The sequence below is a fragment of the Dryobates pubescens genome, chromosome 12, assembly GCF_014839835.1.
Source record: "Dryobates pubescens isolate bDryPub1 chromosome 12, bDryPub1.pri, whole genome shotgun sequence".
Classification (NCBI taxonomy): Eukaryota; Metazoa; Chordata; class Aves; order Piciformes; family Picidae; genus Dryobates; species Dryobates pubescens.
This window is the reverse complement of record NC_071623.1, coordinates 31501803-31518700: the sequence shown is the minus strand read 5'-3', so window position 1 is coordinate 31518700 and position 16898 is coordinate 31501803.

Below are 16898 nucleotides of genomic sequence, written 5' to 3'. Positions count from 1 at the left end.
AGGCAAATAGAAGAGAAAAGTGAGCCTGGACTGACACTGAGCCTCATGTCAAGGTGTTGCAGGTAGTCTGTGGTCTCACTGTCTTGCAGCATCCAAGGTAGCAAAGGGGATCTAGTGCTCCCCGGCTGTTTCTTGCAACGTCTCATCTGCCTGCTCTGTGTCAGACCTTAAACTCTCAATGGCCTTTCTTGCTTTTTCATTTTTTTTTCTGAAAGCAGTTTAGAGTGCTTTGCCTTTTCTCTGCAGAAGTTAAGTGCAATGTGGGAAGGCTTAGTCTTTCTTGTCCTTTCAGCTTTAGCTGTTCTGAATAATATCACATCTATAAATATTAATTTTCCCCTGCTCTATTTGTGGGCATAACATTTCCAAAAATACAATATGAGCTATTATATAATCAGGCAGCCTTCTATTGAATAATTACTCAATATTGAGCAGTCATTCAGGATACTTATTTTGAGGATGCCAATTTTATGGTACCAAAGTCTGAGCTTTGCCATACTAAGACTGGTAGAATAGACAGAGCCAAAGCTTAAATTTTAAAATACATTTTTAATCACATTATTTAACATACATGAATAATAATCAAGTGGTCTGATCTTACCCCAGCCAAGATACTAGCTCCAATATATATTAGAATAGAATAGAATAGAATAGAATAGAATAGAATAGAATAGAATAGAATAGAATAGAATAGAATTGACCAGGTTGGAAAAGACCTTCAAGATCATCAAGTCCAACCTCTCACCCAACACCATCTAATCCACTAAACCATGGCACCAAGTGCCTCATCCAGTCTCTTCTTAAACACTTAAAACACACATCACCTCCAGTGGTGGTGACTTCTTCCTAACATCCAGCCTAAACCTCCTCTGGCACAGCTTGAGACTGTATCCTCTTGTTCTGGTGCTGGTTGCCTGGGAGAAGAGACCAAGCCCCACCTGGCTACAACCTCCCTTCAGGTAGTTGTAGACAACAATAAGGTCTTCCTTGAACCTCCTCTTCTCCAGGCTAAGCAACCCCAGCTCCCTCAGCCTCTCCTCATAGTGCTTGTGCTCCAAACCCCTCCCCAGCTTTGTTGCCCTTCTCTGGACATGTTCCAGCATGTCCAACATCTTTGCTATGTGTGATCTTACATAGCAGATATTTGTATTTTGAAATATTTCAGCTGCTGGATAACAAGAATAACCTTGAACCTGTACCTACTCACTGTGCCATAAAAGAAGATTCAACACATAAGAGACACTTCTGATCATTGATCTAAGTTGCCTTTTAGTATATTCACATACATAATGTCACTTTCTGCTCTTGTCTTTGACATATTTTTATTTCTACCATTAAAAGAATAGAAAAAAAGCAAGGTCTTCCTTTTGTCCTTTGCTTGCTTGTTAGACAGAATGGTTTCATTTCAAGCATAATGACCTTACAAGCATAGAGTACTGCTCAGAGTTTATTTCCTCACTAAGGTTTTGCATAACCTTTCATACCATCTTCTATCATCTCATTCCAATAGTACTTTGCAGATATGTCTCTTTAGCTCCAAGGTATGTTTTCCTCTTTCCTGTTTGATAAGCCCCAATGTTTATTAATCAGGGCCATCAGTTTCTCTCCATCTCTTTTCATTCCATCCTTTATGAAATGACCTTCTTCAATTAATTAATAGTTTTATTAGTCTTAGTTATAATCTCATAGCACTCTCTTTCCCATGTCTGGATGACTAATGACATTACTATTTGGCCTCAGTCTATGATTTCATAAACTCTCTAATTCAACAAGGTTTGCACTGCATTTCAGGTTTGTTGAGAAAGCATCATAAGTTTTTTCCTCAAGTGACTTCCTCTCCTGGTGAAACTCTTCACTTCCTAAAATAACTATTTCTAGGAGAGCAGTATTTTTGAATTCTATAAGCTAAACTGGTAACTGACTTTGACTTCTTTATCTAAAAACTGCTAAGCAGCTTCTGAGTATCTGTAAGGTTATGTTCAGATAAAGACAGTTTGCTTTAGCATATCTCCACCTGACTTCATAAGAAGACAAAGCTATTATTTAATTTCTTCCAGCTGTCTGCAGTGCTTCCTAGATTGCAGAGGTTCTGCCTTTCCTTCACTCTTCATCTTTCTTTTTTGTTCTGTTTTTAGATTTGTTCTTCTCCTCCTTCCATACACCAGATGTACCTTGACAGCATCTGTAGGGACAGAGGGTCACCGCTTACAGCTGCGAGGTCCCTGGTAATACAGAAGGGCAACAACTATGCTGAGGCCCCAAACCACCAGGCAGAGCTCTCTAGACCTGTTTTTTTTCTGAAAGTGAACTTCCCAAAGAATTTCGAATGATTTTTATGTTAAAGAAAATTTATGGGTTTTTAGACTAGTTGGTTAAACGTTTTAAAGAGAGAAAGCCATACAATCCAGGTTAGGCAGAAAAAGAGAGTAAAGACTTTGTAATCAAATGTTTCCCAAATTCAGTGTCCTTGCAGAAAGGTTTGTCTTTCCAGGGAGGGTTTTAGCCAACTTTGAACTGTGGCAAACCCTACAAAGCTCCTTCTGGGAGACCAAGAGGTTCTAACAATAGGCTTTTGCACCCTATTTGCTCAATATTTTCCAAATTTCAGAGTAATTTTCTTCTGTCTGCACTTGTTCCTTTCTTCCAGCACTTGCAGGAGGCTTAGTCATTTCTTTCCACCAGAGAAGGTGACTCAGTCACATTGTTTTCATCTTAGAGTAATAATAGATATAAATTTAGAACAAGCGAAACAGAAAGACAATTATTGCAATGCTTAACACACAGGTGACCAAAAACAGTTGCAAAAGATACTTACATGTGTCTTTGCCACCTTGTTAAAATCCATCAGTGAGAGCATTGGCCCTCTCAAACCAGCCTTCCCAACCTCTTAGGTCAAATCAATTATACCACCAAGATAACAAAGATATGCTGGCAGTCTTCACAGTAGTTGAAAGTATGGATTTGTTCTGCAGCTGAATAGTTCGATTGTCGAGGTGAAGGAAAACCTTTCCTGTCTATTTAGTTTTAAGGTTTATGGCACCTGAAAAATAGAAGTGGTGTTCTGCAAAGAAACAGAACTGTGTTCTTTCAACCAAAGTGGAAAGAGCAGCAAACATACTCGGGGGAAAGCTTTGAACCATCCCTTTCACCAGCAGCATGGACCTGGATTAGCGTAAACCACTTGTGAGAATGCATCCCAGTTTAGAGGCTGGAAGCCTGCTATCTTCAGCCTCAGGGATGAGTGTTCCCAAAAGACATGAAGCATGTCTCCTCCTGGACAGACAATCCTTAGCTCCTGTGGCTGAATGCAAGCAATCTCCAAAACCACACAGGTACTCTGTCACAGTACTTTAGCTCTCTCTAAACAAAATATTAATGCATTTGGCTAACTTCTAGAATCTGCAGCTAGGTAGCACGGAGCAAAAGCAGAGGAGTTTGAATGTCTGTTTAAATATCCTTCCCTAAATTCACTGAGTCCTAGGGTACAAAGTGCCACTTCAGAAAATGGGATGAAGCTTCTGAGACACCTTGATATATTAGAACTTCTTACTCTTTCTGTTGTTGCTATTGCTTATTTTAAGACAATGTCCTTGCTCCCATTCTTCCCTGCTTTTGATTTGTTTAGGGTTTTGTTTGGTTGGTTTTTTGTTTTGGTTTGGGTTTTTTAAACTAACTTTTAATTGGCTGTTAAAGCATATGAGGAAAGAGGAGGACCCTACAACTAGGATTTGGGGATTTTTGTTAAATATTTACATTGATGCTATTTTGCATATCTCTTATTTTGAGGATGTGTTTTCCTTCAAAGGCAAAGAGGATACAATTACTTAAAAGGCAGAAGAAGCAGGAGGTAGTATAAAATGAAACTGGTAATGGAAGAAGCTATCTATTGTGCTCTATAACTGCTGCATTTTGTAGTGCAATGTGCACTGCAGAAATGTTTGGGGCTTTCAGATACAGGTGCTTTTGAACAGCTGTGTTCTGATGACGCTTTGAGAAATGTTTTAATCACATAAATGTAAAGATTTCTGGGGGAAAAAAAATCCAAACAAAGAAAAAATGTCTCTGAATATGCTGTGCATAGACAGATTTGTGTCCTTAAATGTAGTGATCGACATCTGTGGTGGAGTATTTGCAGCATCCTTTCAGACATTTCCCCAGGGGAGGTCCTGCTGCAAAATTGATGAAATTGTACAGAGGTAAGCCATTTCTAAACAGTCAATAGAAACTGTTCCTGCAGAGGCAGAAAAGGTCACAGACAAGAGCTTTTTTATATGTAAGATACTTAGGAGGTGTTTTTAATGAAGTTTAACCAATTGTAATGGATGATGCATGTGCTGTAGTGGTCACATTAAGACAATGACCCAACTGCATTATGGAGGTCAAGCAGAGCGGTGGTTCAGGGCGTGTTGCCCAACCTAGCTGAAGATATTATTGCAAGAATCTTTGTAGCAGGAGCTCCCAGTGACCATCCAGTTTAAGAAAGTTCATCCTCTTTTTCTTGCAAATACTAATCTATGTCAGGATCTCAAAAACAGTTGTCTTTAAATAAAGGCTCTGTCTATTCATGTCTATGTAACAGGTTTATTACTGTAATCTGTAATCTTAGCGATAGTCTAAGCAGAATCTGCAAAGAATTTTGGGGCTAACTGGGCAACTATCAGTGGATTTTGAAATTTCAGGATATCAGGGAACTGGAAACAGAGATGAATTGATTTTCCAAAATGAGAGATGTGAAGCATGAAGCACTTTCCAAAATTCACACAACCCGATGAGGGCTGATAAATCTTTGAAAGCCTGGTGCTAGCTACTGCTATCACTTCACTGTAGGAGATACCTGCCTCCAGCTTGAATGACCAGTTCTAATGTTGCCCTACAACCTAGTTAAGGGAAATACAAACCATTTAATGTAAACTTGTGAAGTTGTCTTCTGCTTGAGGGGTTGGGGGGGGGGAGGAAGTTAAAATGAGATAACTCAGTAGAAGGAGCTGACAATTACAGGTCTTTAAGTGTTTTCATTTTTTATAGATACTCCTTTATTTCAAATGATTGTTTCTGAAACATGGTAAAATTTTACAGAGCAGTCATTTGCATTGTTTTCTATTGGGGAAAATGCTTTCTGATGAGTGTATGGCATAGAAAACCCTGTGCTTGCTGCTGTAACACACGCTAAACAATTATACAATGTCCCATTGTATGACTGTTTTCTCTGAACAGTTATTTTTGAAACTACATATTGATTTCCTTCCTTTCACTTTAAAACTCTCCAGAAACAACCTCCTTTGTCCTGCAAGGACCTCTGCTTGTAAATGGTGGCTCAGTTTCACAGTTAAGTAAAAGTCTTCTATTGATCCCTGAAAGATCACTGATGGGTTCCTCAGGGACCTCATGAGCCAGAAAGGGAAACACTGCTGTAACAAGCACACCCTGAGAGAAATACTGTGTGAAGTAAAAGAGAGAATCTATAAAACATCAAAAAAAAAAAAAATCCCAAAAAAGCAACAACTCAAAAAAACCCAAACCAACATATTTTCATCAAGGTTTCAGATAAAGCACTCAAGTTTCCTGGACCTTAATTAGATTTGTGTTATTCAGTAATAGTTCACATGGGAGACTTCTGTAGGAAACCAAGAGAATAGTAAGCCACAATTGCCTTGTTAGAATAATTTCTATGAAATACTCCTCATTTTAGCCTAAAAATATCTATTTTAATTCCTCCATTGAGAAATCTTTTTAGGAAGAGAACCAACAGCACCTGTGCACTCAGCTTGAGTGTATTCTCATTCTGAAACATAGTCTTCCATGAGTGCTTCTCCCCCTCTGTTTCCCAGTGAAGACGCTGGGATGTTGTCTAAAGTAACAGGGATGAAGCTTGTCACGATATATTAGGGCTGCTGCAGGTCCACCATTAGAAGCACATGTATATGCTTGTATTTTTGTGAATCATCTTGCTTAAAAGTTGTAGCACATTGGAAATCCTTTTGTCTGCCTGAAGTTTCCTGCAGTTACATTGAGAGGTACAGTACAGTACACATGAGTTTCCTAACCAGAGCCGCTGTATTGTAGAGCAATAAAAGACTGTGTACACAACCCCCAAAGATGGTAGCATTCTGATCACTTGTGAGTTTTCATTTGTGTTTAATAATGGTGTGCTTTACCCAAGTGGAGAAGAAGGTGCCATCTAATGTAGGGTGGAAAGGTACATGTAGTGCAGTGAAGATTGCCTCAATATTGTGCCGTTTCAAAGCTACTTTTTTCATTTGAATGAATGTCATTTTAAGGTGAAGACATTTTGGGCATAAAACACAGAACACAGCTCCACTGAGGTACTTGTTACCAGTATCTCATTCTTTCAAATGTCTCTATGTATAAAGTTTGCTTCCAGCCTAAAACAGCAATCTGGAGAGTGAAAAGACAAAACAAGCTTAATATTTTGGCACATAAATAAATAAAATATTTACATTATTTATTGTGGGGAAAAAAAAAAGTTAATAAGAAATGTATTGTGAGTCAGTAACCTGTTAGTAGTGAAGGAGGTGCCCAGTCTGAAATTTACTAGCTGAATACACAAAAACTGATTGGAAACCCAGCAGCTAAATTGAAACTAATAGTAAGACTTAAAATGTTTACCATTGCAGATTAACTGCTGGAACAGATTAGGAAGAGAGGTGATAACTTCTCTTTAAATCAATGCTTTAAATCAAGAGTGGGTGTCTGTCTGTAAGACACAGTGTGGTTCAGCCATGAACTGTTCTTGACACAGGAATGGCTGAAATGAGTGGCATTGCTCCTGTTGAACATAATGTCAGACCACATTCCCAAATTATCTGCTTCTAGTTTAAACATCCGTGAGTTTCTCTGTGTCTACCTTTCCCTCAGGTGAAGAGATTACCTTAATGCTGTGTGGTAAAAAAAGGAAATGCTTTTAGACATAAATATCAAAGAAATTACGTTAAATTGAATTCCAGCAAATTAGCAAGCTCAAACACCACTCAAAGTCTCAAAGACATGTAAATGAAGAATGGCTGAGCTATTAATATGATTTAAGATATAATTCAACTTCATGTTGTTTGCAAGAAGTTTGATTTGTAGTCATAAAATGTACTTGAAGATGTCTGAAAGTTGTCCAAATAAATATGGGCAATTAGCTATCAGGGACACAAAGAGAGATCAGGAGTCTTATCTGAAGTTAATTTCCTTGCACACATTTAAGGATTAGAATTTTTGTGATTTTCTATGTGGGTAGAATAACATGAAGCAATTTTACAACAGTTTTATATAACTCATGAAATCATAGAATCAATAATGTTGGAACAGACCTCAAAGATCATCAAGTCCAATCTGTCACCCAGCACCTCATGACTACTAAACCATGGCACCAAGTGCCACATCCAATCCCCTCTTGAACACCTCCAGGGATGGACTTCATGAATGCTAAGTTTTAATAGTCTAAAATTTATCAGTCAGCACTGATTGATATATGATACATGTCGTATTCTAATCACCCCTTGAAGTAACAGATGATAATCCTCAGTTAGAAGTGCAATTCCAGGCTAGATGTGCTATCCTTGTGTTAGCTATGCCAAAATAATGTGTCTCTATGGCAACGTAGTTCATCAATACTGTTTCAGTTGGATGAACCCAGATAAATTTTGCTACCCAAAGTAATCTCAGATGTAGTCCTAGTGACATTAGATTGCATAAAATAAATTGTCTGAGTCTAGTCTTTGCTAATGTTTAACCAATGTACATTGGAGAATTTTAGTAGGTTAACACAGAAGTCCCTATTCAGTTCGGTGTTGTGATGCACAAAATTTACCCTCTCCAAATCACATTTTCTTAGCTACAGAAGTAACTAACCATTATGACTTGTTACATTTTTGTCTCATCACCTGCAGTGGATGCATTTTGAAATTTAACTTCTCTACATAGTAAAATTTTATTTGAACTTCTTTGCACACAGCCTTGCAGAAGCTCAGCCAGGAAGACACCCTCAAATAATTCCAATCTTGATTCACACTGTACTGAGTCAGTGAGCACCTAAGAAAAACAGGAACTTTTATCCAGCTCCTATAGATACACAGGTCCATCAAAGAATTCATCTCAACCTTATTTAGTGGGCCTGCAATGCAGATGTAGAATAGAATAGAATAGAATAGAATAGAATAGAATAGAATAGAATAGACCAGACCAGACCAGACCAGGTTGGAAAATACCTTCAAGATCATCAAGCAGTTTCACGTTTTAGGAATACATGGGTTTGGACCAAATAAATACACTGATGGATTTTTATGTATAAAAGCAAAAAAAACCTCAATCAAAACAAACAAACCCCCCCCCCCCCCAACCAAGAAATATCCTAAACAAACAAAAAAAACCCCAAACCAACCAAACAAACCAATCTTTTTAATGTAAAGAAATGCAGATCTCAGATAAGGAGCAACTGCACTTTCTATTCTCTGTCCTTAGGCTATGGCTTCTTTACACAACTTATATAGTTTTCATGTTTCTTTTTCAAATGACCCTGGATAAGTTTACTACATTTCCCTTTTAGCTGGTTTGACACTTCATTTTCCTTTGATACTTCAGATCTGGAAGTATGAAGCAGCAAACATGACCTCTTTTGTTCGTAGCTTGTGCCACTTGGTTGAGGAGTTAATCTATCACCTCTGTGATACATTAAGATTTGTTATTTCATCCTTACTGGATTTTAGTGCACTGTAGAGGGAAGGAACAGAAGATGGGGTGAGAAAAGCCTGATTTCCAAAATTAAGTTCATACTTACACAAATACTGGCAAAGTCCTAACCAAACATCACACATTAGGTGAGAAAGAGGCCTTGAAATACATAGTACACCAAAGATAGAAACAGCCAAAGTACTCCATAAAACTCATTTTTAAAGTGCAGTTCAATCAACATACTCCAGATGGCACACAATGATGATAAAATTATGCATGTGCTACTTAGAGGGATGGAATATACAAACAGAAGTAGCTTGCTAACACAAAGCCCCTGGAAGTCACCTTCAGGACTGACAGTCATCTGTATGCTCAGCAAACAAATGAAGCTTTCAGCTCTTTAAAGGCAGTGTTTTGAGGGGGAGAAAAAGTAAAAACCACCCCTGTGCTAATTCAAAGTCTAATGCAGGAAACAGAAACGTCTGAAGAATTGACATTATATATATGCTAACAATATTTGATGGCAGGTGTTTTCTAAGCATATAGATTATTAATTTGGCCACAATTTAGAAAGAAATACAAGGTATATGAATTTTAAAGGGAGACTATTACTTGAACATAACTAGAAGGTAAATATAGATGACTCTTATACTGAAGATACACTACACTATTTTTTTTTTCTGAGTAGAAATTTTCTCTGTGATTAGTCCTAATAGGAATGCAAACTGCAGGGGACAACAATATCTGAACATTCTGTGCTTAAGAATAATTCCTAGACATCATACATGTCTGCATATAGAATGTAAGATAGATGCATGACAATGATCTGCTTAGATTTTAGCAGCTGATCAAAACCCATATCGTATAAAAATTCTTAGACTAAAACTACAGAGTCTGATGAGGCTTTGGGGTTGAAAGACAAAGTCTGGTTTTCAAGTGGAATGCTGAAATGTACAGAATGTACACTTCGTTTTGTGATGAGTAAGAACCAGGATTTTGAATAATTAAATAAGTATGTTCTGGGCCCCTCAGTTTAAGAAGGACATCGAGACACTTGAACGTGTCCAGAGAAGGGCAGCAAGGCTGGGGAGAGGCTTTGAGCACAGCCCTGTGAGGAGAGGCTGAGGGAGCTGGGATTGTTTAGCCTGGAGAAGAGGAGGCTCAGCGGGGACCTCATTGCTCTCTACAACTACCTGAAAGGTGGTTGTAGCCAGGAAAGGGTTGGTCTCTTCTCCCAGGCAACCAGCACCAGAACAAGGGGACACAGTCTCAAGCTGCACCAGGGGAAGTTTAGGCTTGAGTTGAGGAGAAAGTTCTTCACAGAAAGAGTAATTTGCTATTGGAATGTGCTGCCCAGCGAGGTGGTGGAGTCACCATCCCTGGAGGTGTTCAAGAGGAGATTGGACGTGGCACTTGGTGCCATGGTCTAGTTGTGAGGTCTGTGGTGACAGGTTGGACTCGATGCTCCTCGAGGTCTCTTCCGACCTTAGTGATACTGTGAAAACCCAATTCCTGGAGCATTTTCAGCATCACCACAATTCCTAACAAACATGCAACTATGCTACAGAAACCTTTCCAAGGCTTTGCAAATTAGCTTTCTCATTTTTCTGTCCTAAAGGCTACCTTCAAGCCTTATGAAAATAATTGTCCCGAAGCATTGGCTCATCTTAGGCTAGGCAAATGGTAAAACAGTTATCTAAAGGCCACAGATAATGGCCCTAGTAGAGCAGATTTCCCTGAAACAACCCTCTGAAGCATATTGAAATAGTTTGTTCTGTATTCTAGGTGGTTTTAGATAAATGCCACGACAATGCTCTTCGTAAATGCACAAATCTAGGTAAGTACTGTGGTGTATGAGGGGGCAAGGTTTACTTGTTGTAGTTCCACACATTGATTCTGATGAACATTTCATGCAAAAGGAGTTTCTGTAGTAGAACATTTCAGAATTCATGAATAGCAATTGAGCCCTTTAGTTCTCCACTAAACTTAAATCCATTATTCTCCATTTAAAGCAGACAAATCATGTTGCTCTACAGAACACTGCTCTGTCAATTCAGTGCTTTTTTTTTCCCCCCTTTTCAGTGAGCTGGGCTAGAATATTAAGCACTCCTTGCTCTCAGTATTCTTGCTATGCTTGGCACATTTGGATTCCATTTGAAATAGGCAAATAGCAATTCTGTTGCTCATAATGAATAGCCTATATGTGCATATGTACCTTGTCTTTGAAAGGGGGACAATATATTATTTGCCATATATTGAATCTTTGGCCACCAGTTTGTTTCATTTCCTTTCCCTTTCTATGCATATAAGCACTGAAATATAAAATGTAAAAAAAGTCCTTGACAGATTTTTGTCTTCTATTCCAAAGCAATCAGTCTACTTCAGCATTCAAAGTGCATATATGTGGGTTTTTTTTCTGTCATAGAAAAATTAAAGAGACACATGTGAAAACAAGGAGTTAAGTAAGAAAGATTAAAGCTTCTAAAAGTCCCCTTCCATGATGGATATTTTCAAACATTTGCTAGAATGATTGATATTCTCTTCTCTTCTCTTCTCTTCTCTGCTCTGCTCTTCTTCTCTTCTCTTCTCTTCTCTTCTCTTCTCTTCTCTTCTCTTCTCTTCTCTTCTCTTCTCTTCTCTTCTCTTCTCTTCTCTTCTCTTCTCTTCTCTTCTCTTCTCTTCTCTTCTCTTCTCTTCTCTTCTCTTCTCTTCTCTTCTCTTCTCTTCTCTTCTCTTCTCTTCTCTTCTCTTCTCTTCCTCTCTGTAGGCTTTAGTATACTGATGCAGCAAGGTATCTGTCCCTAGCATTTTAGTGGAGACATAATTATTTGTATTCCCATATGATGTTTTCATTGCTAAAGTTGTATGAAAACACAGCTTAAACCCCGATAGCATGTCCCATTATGCTTCTGCAGTAGGATGATTTTATATTCATCATAAGCAATAAATCATGCAATTTTGCTTAAATTAATTCTCCCTGTTGAGAACGACATGTTAAGCTGAATTGTATGAAAGCATGACAAAATCTCAAGATTCCAGCCTCCCAATTAGTTCTGTCACATATAGATCTTCATGGACACAGTCTGTCTGGTTGGATGTTAGGGTGGGGGCTGGAGAAACTGAATAGAATGTCTGATAAAAAATGATCTGTATCTTTTGCTTAACACATCTCCTACACAGATTCCTATGACTAAGAGAAATAATACAAGGACATCTCTCATTTCCATTCTCAGTGTTCAAATAACCCTAAAATAATGAGATATGGCAAGCCACCCAAAGAGTGATGATTCTCTCTTCTGTACTGAAGGAGTTTAATTGTTGTTGTATGGGATAATTCTTCATTTCTGAGTGCACTTCTTACACTGCTTTGTGTATGGGGTTGGGATATAAAGCCTATTGTTCCTGTCTGCGTGATTTTTTTGTCTGTATATCAGGTAGATGTTAGGGTAAAGGTGATCAGCAGAAAAGCTGAAGATGCCAACATTATAATGATAGTTTAAAACCTAAAGTTGTTTAAAATGGGTATCACAACTCTTTAGCAGCAACTAGCAGAAGTTAGACTGAAATGCAAGGTAGAACCTAGGGAGAAAGTAAACCCAGTATGCCCAATTTTTTTTCAGCACAGCACACATGGATATCAGCTGTTGCATCAACCATACCTCTCATGCCAGAGAATGATGGCAGTGAACAAGCTACATGTTTTATGCAAAGGGAATCTCCACTTTCCAGACAGCTAGCAGGACAAAGCATCTTGAGAAAACCTACAAACAAATTCCAGTCTTCTTAGTTTGGGATATGTGAATGGAATGGAATGGAATGGAATGGAATGGAATGGAATAGAATAGAATAGAATAGAATAGAATAGAATAGAATAGAATAGAATAGAATAGAATAGAATAGAATAGAATAGAATAGAATAGAATAGAATTAACCAGGTTGGAAGAGACCTTCAAGATCATCGTGTCCAACCTATCATCCAACACCACCTAATCAACTAAATCATGCAACCAAGCACCCTATCAAGTCCCCTCCTGAACACCTCCAGTGATGGTGACTCCACCACCTCCCTGGGCAGCCCATTCCAATGGGCAATCACTCTCTCTGTGTAAAACTTCCTCCTAACCTCCAGCCTAAACCTCCCCTGGTGCAGCCTGAGACTGTGTCCTCTTGTTCTGGTGCTGGTTGCCTAATAAAGTCCTTTAAGATCACCAATTACAACAGTCTTGTTTGAACTGAAATACGTGTGAGGAATGGTGATGTCAGTTCAGCAAATGGTTTAAAATGCAAATCATTGTCTTGCCTCACAATCAGTTTTTCAAGAAAGCAAGAAGGTAACACTTCAGAATGTAAAGACTCTAATTTGAATTTAATATTAATGCTTGGATGCTTGGATTGCAAAGGTAATTGACCCAGAACTTCATGTAGTGTACAAAGGTGTTACCCAGAAAAGCCAATTTTTATTATTTATTTTTCTCCCTCAGCAAATGGAGACATCCTACCATGGGCTGGGTTTTGTTCCTTGCAGAGGTCAAACCGGTGTCTCTTTGAAAAATTCATGATCCAGAAAAGGTAATTTTTAATGAATATTTATGGGACAAGTCCTTTCTTATCAGAGCTGTGCAAATTTTCAGATGCTTGCCACTAAATCTGGCTTCTGCTTTTTAGCAAAGAACTTGCAAGTTCCAGCTGAGGAAACAGTTGGGTTACCTTTTTCTCCAGCGTTTTCAGGTCTTCCCTTTTTTGCATGGCAAGATCCAGCGCTGTGATGCTTGTGTAATAATACATCATGTTATTAGTTTTTATTAGTATTCTATAGCAGACCAGTACTTCAGGAAGGTTAATGTTTTTACATTAATTCTGTTATTTCAGTATTAATCACTTTTTAAACACCATCAGGAAAACAAACATGGGCTAATGAGTTTATATAATTCATTTCTGTAATAAACTGTGTGTATAGTTAGGATCACAATGATCAATAACTAGAAGGCTTTGTGTAGACTAGTTTGCTCTTTTTGAGTCTCAAATCCCAATTGCAAAGCCTCAGAGTACTGGCAAACAAGAGGCAAAAAAGAGTATTTTTCATTTGCTTTTTGGGTTTACCATCATTGCAGCACCTAGAAAAAGAAGCTGAGCCTGGTGTCTGGTCTTTTTTTAGTAATAGCTCTTAAGCACTGTGTGTCTGAAGAGCTGTTTCTGTACATGGCAGAGAAAAAGGAGTCTGGAGCCAAAAGTGCTGCAAGGCACAGTGACTTGGCAAGGCTGTGCACCAGGGAAAGGTTTCCCTTCATGACCATCTTCCAGACCAAGACTTCTATTCCCTGGGCAATGCTACTTTTAAATAAGGCTATGCAAACTATTTCAAGCCAAGATACTGCTTGTAAGTCTAGATAGAGTCATAAAGAATAGTTAATGTATTGGATTCTGATCTTTTTTCTTAGTTATGTAATTTACAACTACTATCTGGAATTTCACTCACTTTTCTCTCTCTTTTTCATACCTTTTGTGTGTTGAAATGACTTCACATTTTTACATTACTTTATTTCTTGGACAACTACCTGAAGGGAGGTGGCAGCCAGGTGGGGATTGGTCTCTTCTCCCAGGCAACCAGCACCAGAACAAGAGGACACAGTCTCAAGCTGCACCAGGGGAGGTTTAGGCTGGAGGTTAGGAAGAAGTTCTTCCCAGAAAGAGAGATTGGCCATTGGAATGGGCTGCTCAGGGAGGTGGTGGAGTCACCATCCCTGGAGGTGTTTAGAAAGAGACTGGATGAAGTGCTTGGTGCCATGGTTTAGTTGACTAGATAGTGCTGGGTGATAGGTTGGACTTGATGATCTCGAAGGTCTTTTCCAACCTGGTTAATTCTAACTCTAATTCTAATTCTAGTTCTAATTCTAATTCTAATTCTAATTCTAATTCTAATTCTATTTTAGCCAGTAAAGTGTATCTCCCTCACCTAGCAAGATTTTTTAATCTTTCAGAACTTATTCATTACTTTATTGTACATCGTAATTACAGATATATACTATTTTAACTAATCCATTTTTAAGCTTGCAGTCTGATCAGAGTGATACAAGTTTTGTATCATGCAAACTTTCTAGATGTCTTCACATCTTGTGAGTGTTGAGGGGCCAGCATCAGTGTAAGGTACATTCAACTGCAAGGAAATCTGATAGTGTGAGTGCAGTCTGAATTTCTGCTCTGCCTGCTTAAGAATCTCTTTGTATTTCTGGCCCTCTGGGCTTGCTCCCCCTGCATTTTCTTTCAAAGTTAATCCCACGTGGATGGGAATTATTCATGACTTTAATACAGGAGTACAAATCTCAGCTGGTACCTAAGCAGGCACAGAGGTAGTATGTTGTCTCAGGGTTCTTTTTACTCTGCTAAATACTGGTAAATGCTGCTTAATACAGACTTCATAGGCAATATCAAAAGTACTATTACCTCTCAATGGAATCTGGTGAGGTCCTGAACAAAACAATCACCTCACTGTAAGGTCTTTAGCTATGTTTTTTGTTCTTTTTAAAGATTTTTATGCCAATTATGTGTATAAAATACCAAAGTATTTGAAAAATTAGGGAAATGTATATTAGTAAGAGAAATACAATCTCCTGTGAGTGTTCAAAATGATAGTTGAGTGTATCTGATATTTTACAGCAAGCAAGGGAAGGAAAAACCAGCAAATCAGCCCCTGAATGAGTAATAATTACAAGTTCCAATGATGTCCCTGACATCAAATCAAGTCTCTAAAACTGTTATTTCATGCCTGCTTCAGTGTACTTAATAAATAAAGAAGGCAGAATCTTGAGGAACAGCTGGTTTTGGAAAAGAGCAAAAGCAGGCACATGACTACCTGTTTTGACTGTGTGTCCTTGTTTTAGATAAATATGTCTAATGGATGTGATGGAAAGTGTGATTGAGTGTCTGATGTAATATAACTATTATAACTCAGGAATACCTGATTTGCAGCAAAATATTAAGGGCCTAGATCTAGAAATATAAAAGACAGCTAAAGTCTTCTGTTGCTTATAGGTAAACCTAGATGACACACTCTGTGTCGTTTCACACTCTTTAGTCATGTATTGTTCCCCAAGATGCTTGCAGTGGTGCTTCTGTTGCACTCAAATTAGAAACATTCTAAATGTGTATAAAAAGAGATCATTCAGAAATAACAGTAAGCTCATAATGAGATATGCAAGTGGCTGCCAGCCAGCAGAACCTTTTCTACCTCTTTTACAGCCCTTTTGTGCAGCCCTACATCTATATACAGTCTGTTTCTCTTTCATTCCCTCTTGTGCTGTTTGGGACTATATGTCAAACTTTTTTGCATGGAAACTGAATTGTAGTATACTGATTGCTCATAAAGATACCTTGTTTATTCTCATTAGTGGCTGCAGTCAAGTGTTTTGTATAATTGATAGCTTAAATGATTAGTCCCATTTAAGAAATCATTTCTGCCAGGTTGAAACATATGCCTCTCTTCATACTAGGCAGTCTCTTACTCCATCACTGCTTACTGTCTTCCTTAGCTCTTCTGCTTCACTGATACATTCACTTTCATTTTGGTTGCTCAACTCATTCTGGCTGGACTCCAGATACCATTCAGTGAGCTGACTGAAATGTATATTCTCCTCAGGTCAAATGCATTTAAGAAACTGGTAGTTTCCAGCTTAAAAAAAAAAAATAAGGTGGGGGGAAGTAAAAAAGTAAAAGCCTTGATATTCTGGGATGGCTGGCTGACTGTCAGGTGCTGGATAAGCAAAAATAACAGAAGAACCTCTCTTTTTTCCCCCTTTTCTTTTCCCTGTTTCTACCTTTCTTCTCTGACATCTAGAGATAAAGGTGAAAGGTCCTTTCTCTTACAATTCAACACTATGTAGAGGAATTATTGTAGTAGAAATGCAAAAGAGTATCTAAATACACTCAATAGTGACATGATTTTTTGAAACTGTGGGTTTTAGAGAGAAGAGAGACAGAAGGAGGTACCATGGGAGGACTTTTTTCCCCTTTTTGTGGGATCTGTAAAACAATCTGCCAGAAGCCAAGAGAAAGTTTAGGTACCCTTCTTGTCCCTTCAGTTTGTTGGAGCTCTGAGAGCAGAAACATGCAACAGGAAAATGTCTGACAATGGAATCTGCTGGCATGAGAAGTGGTGGCATGCACCTGAGAAAAGGGTGCAAGACCACTATATACATAGGGTCATGGGAATTAGGAACAGGTTCTTT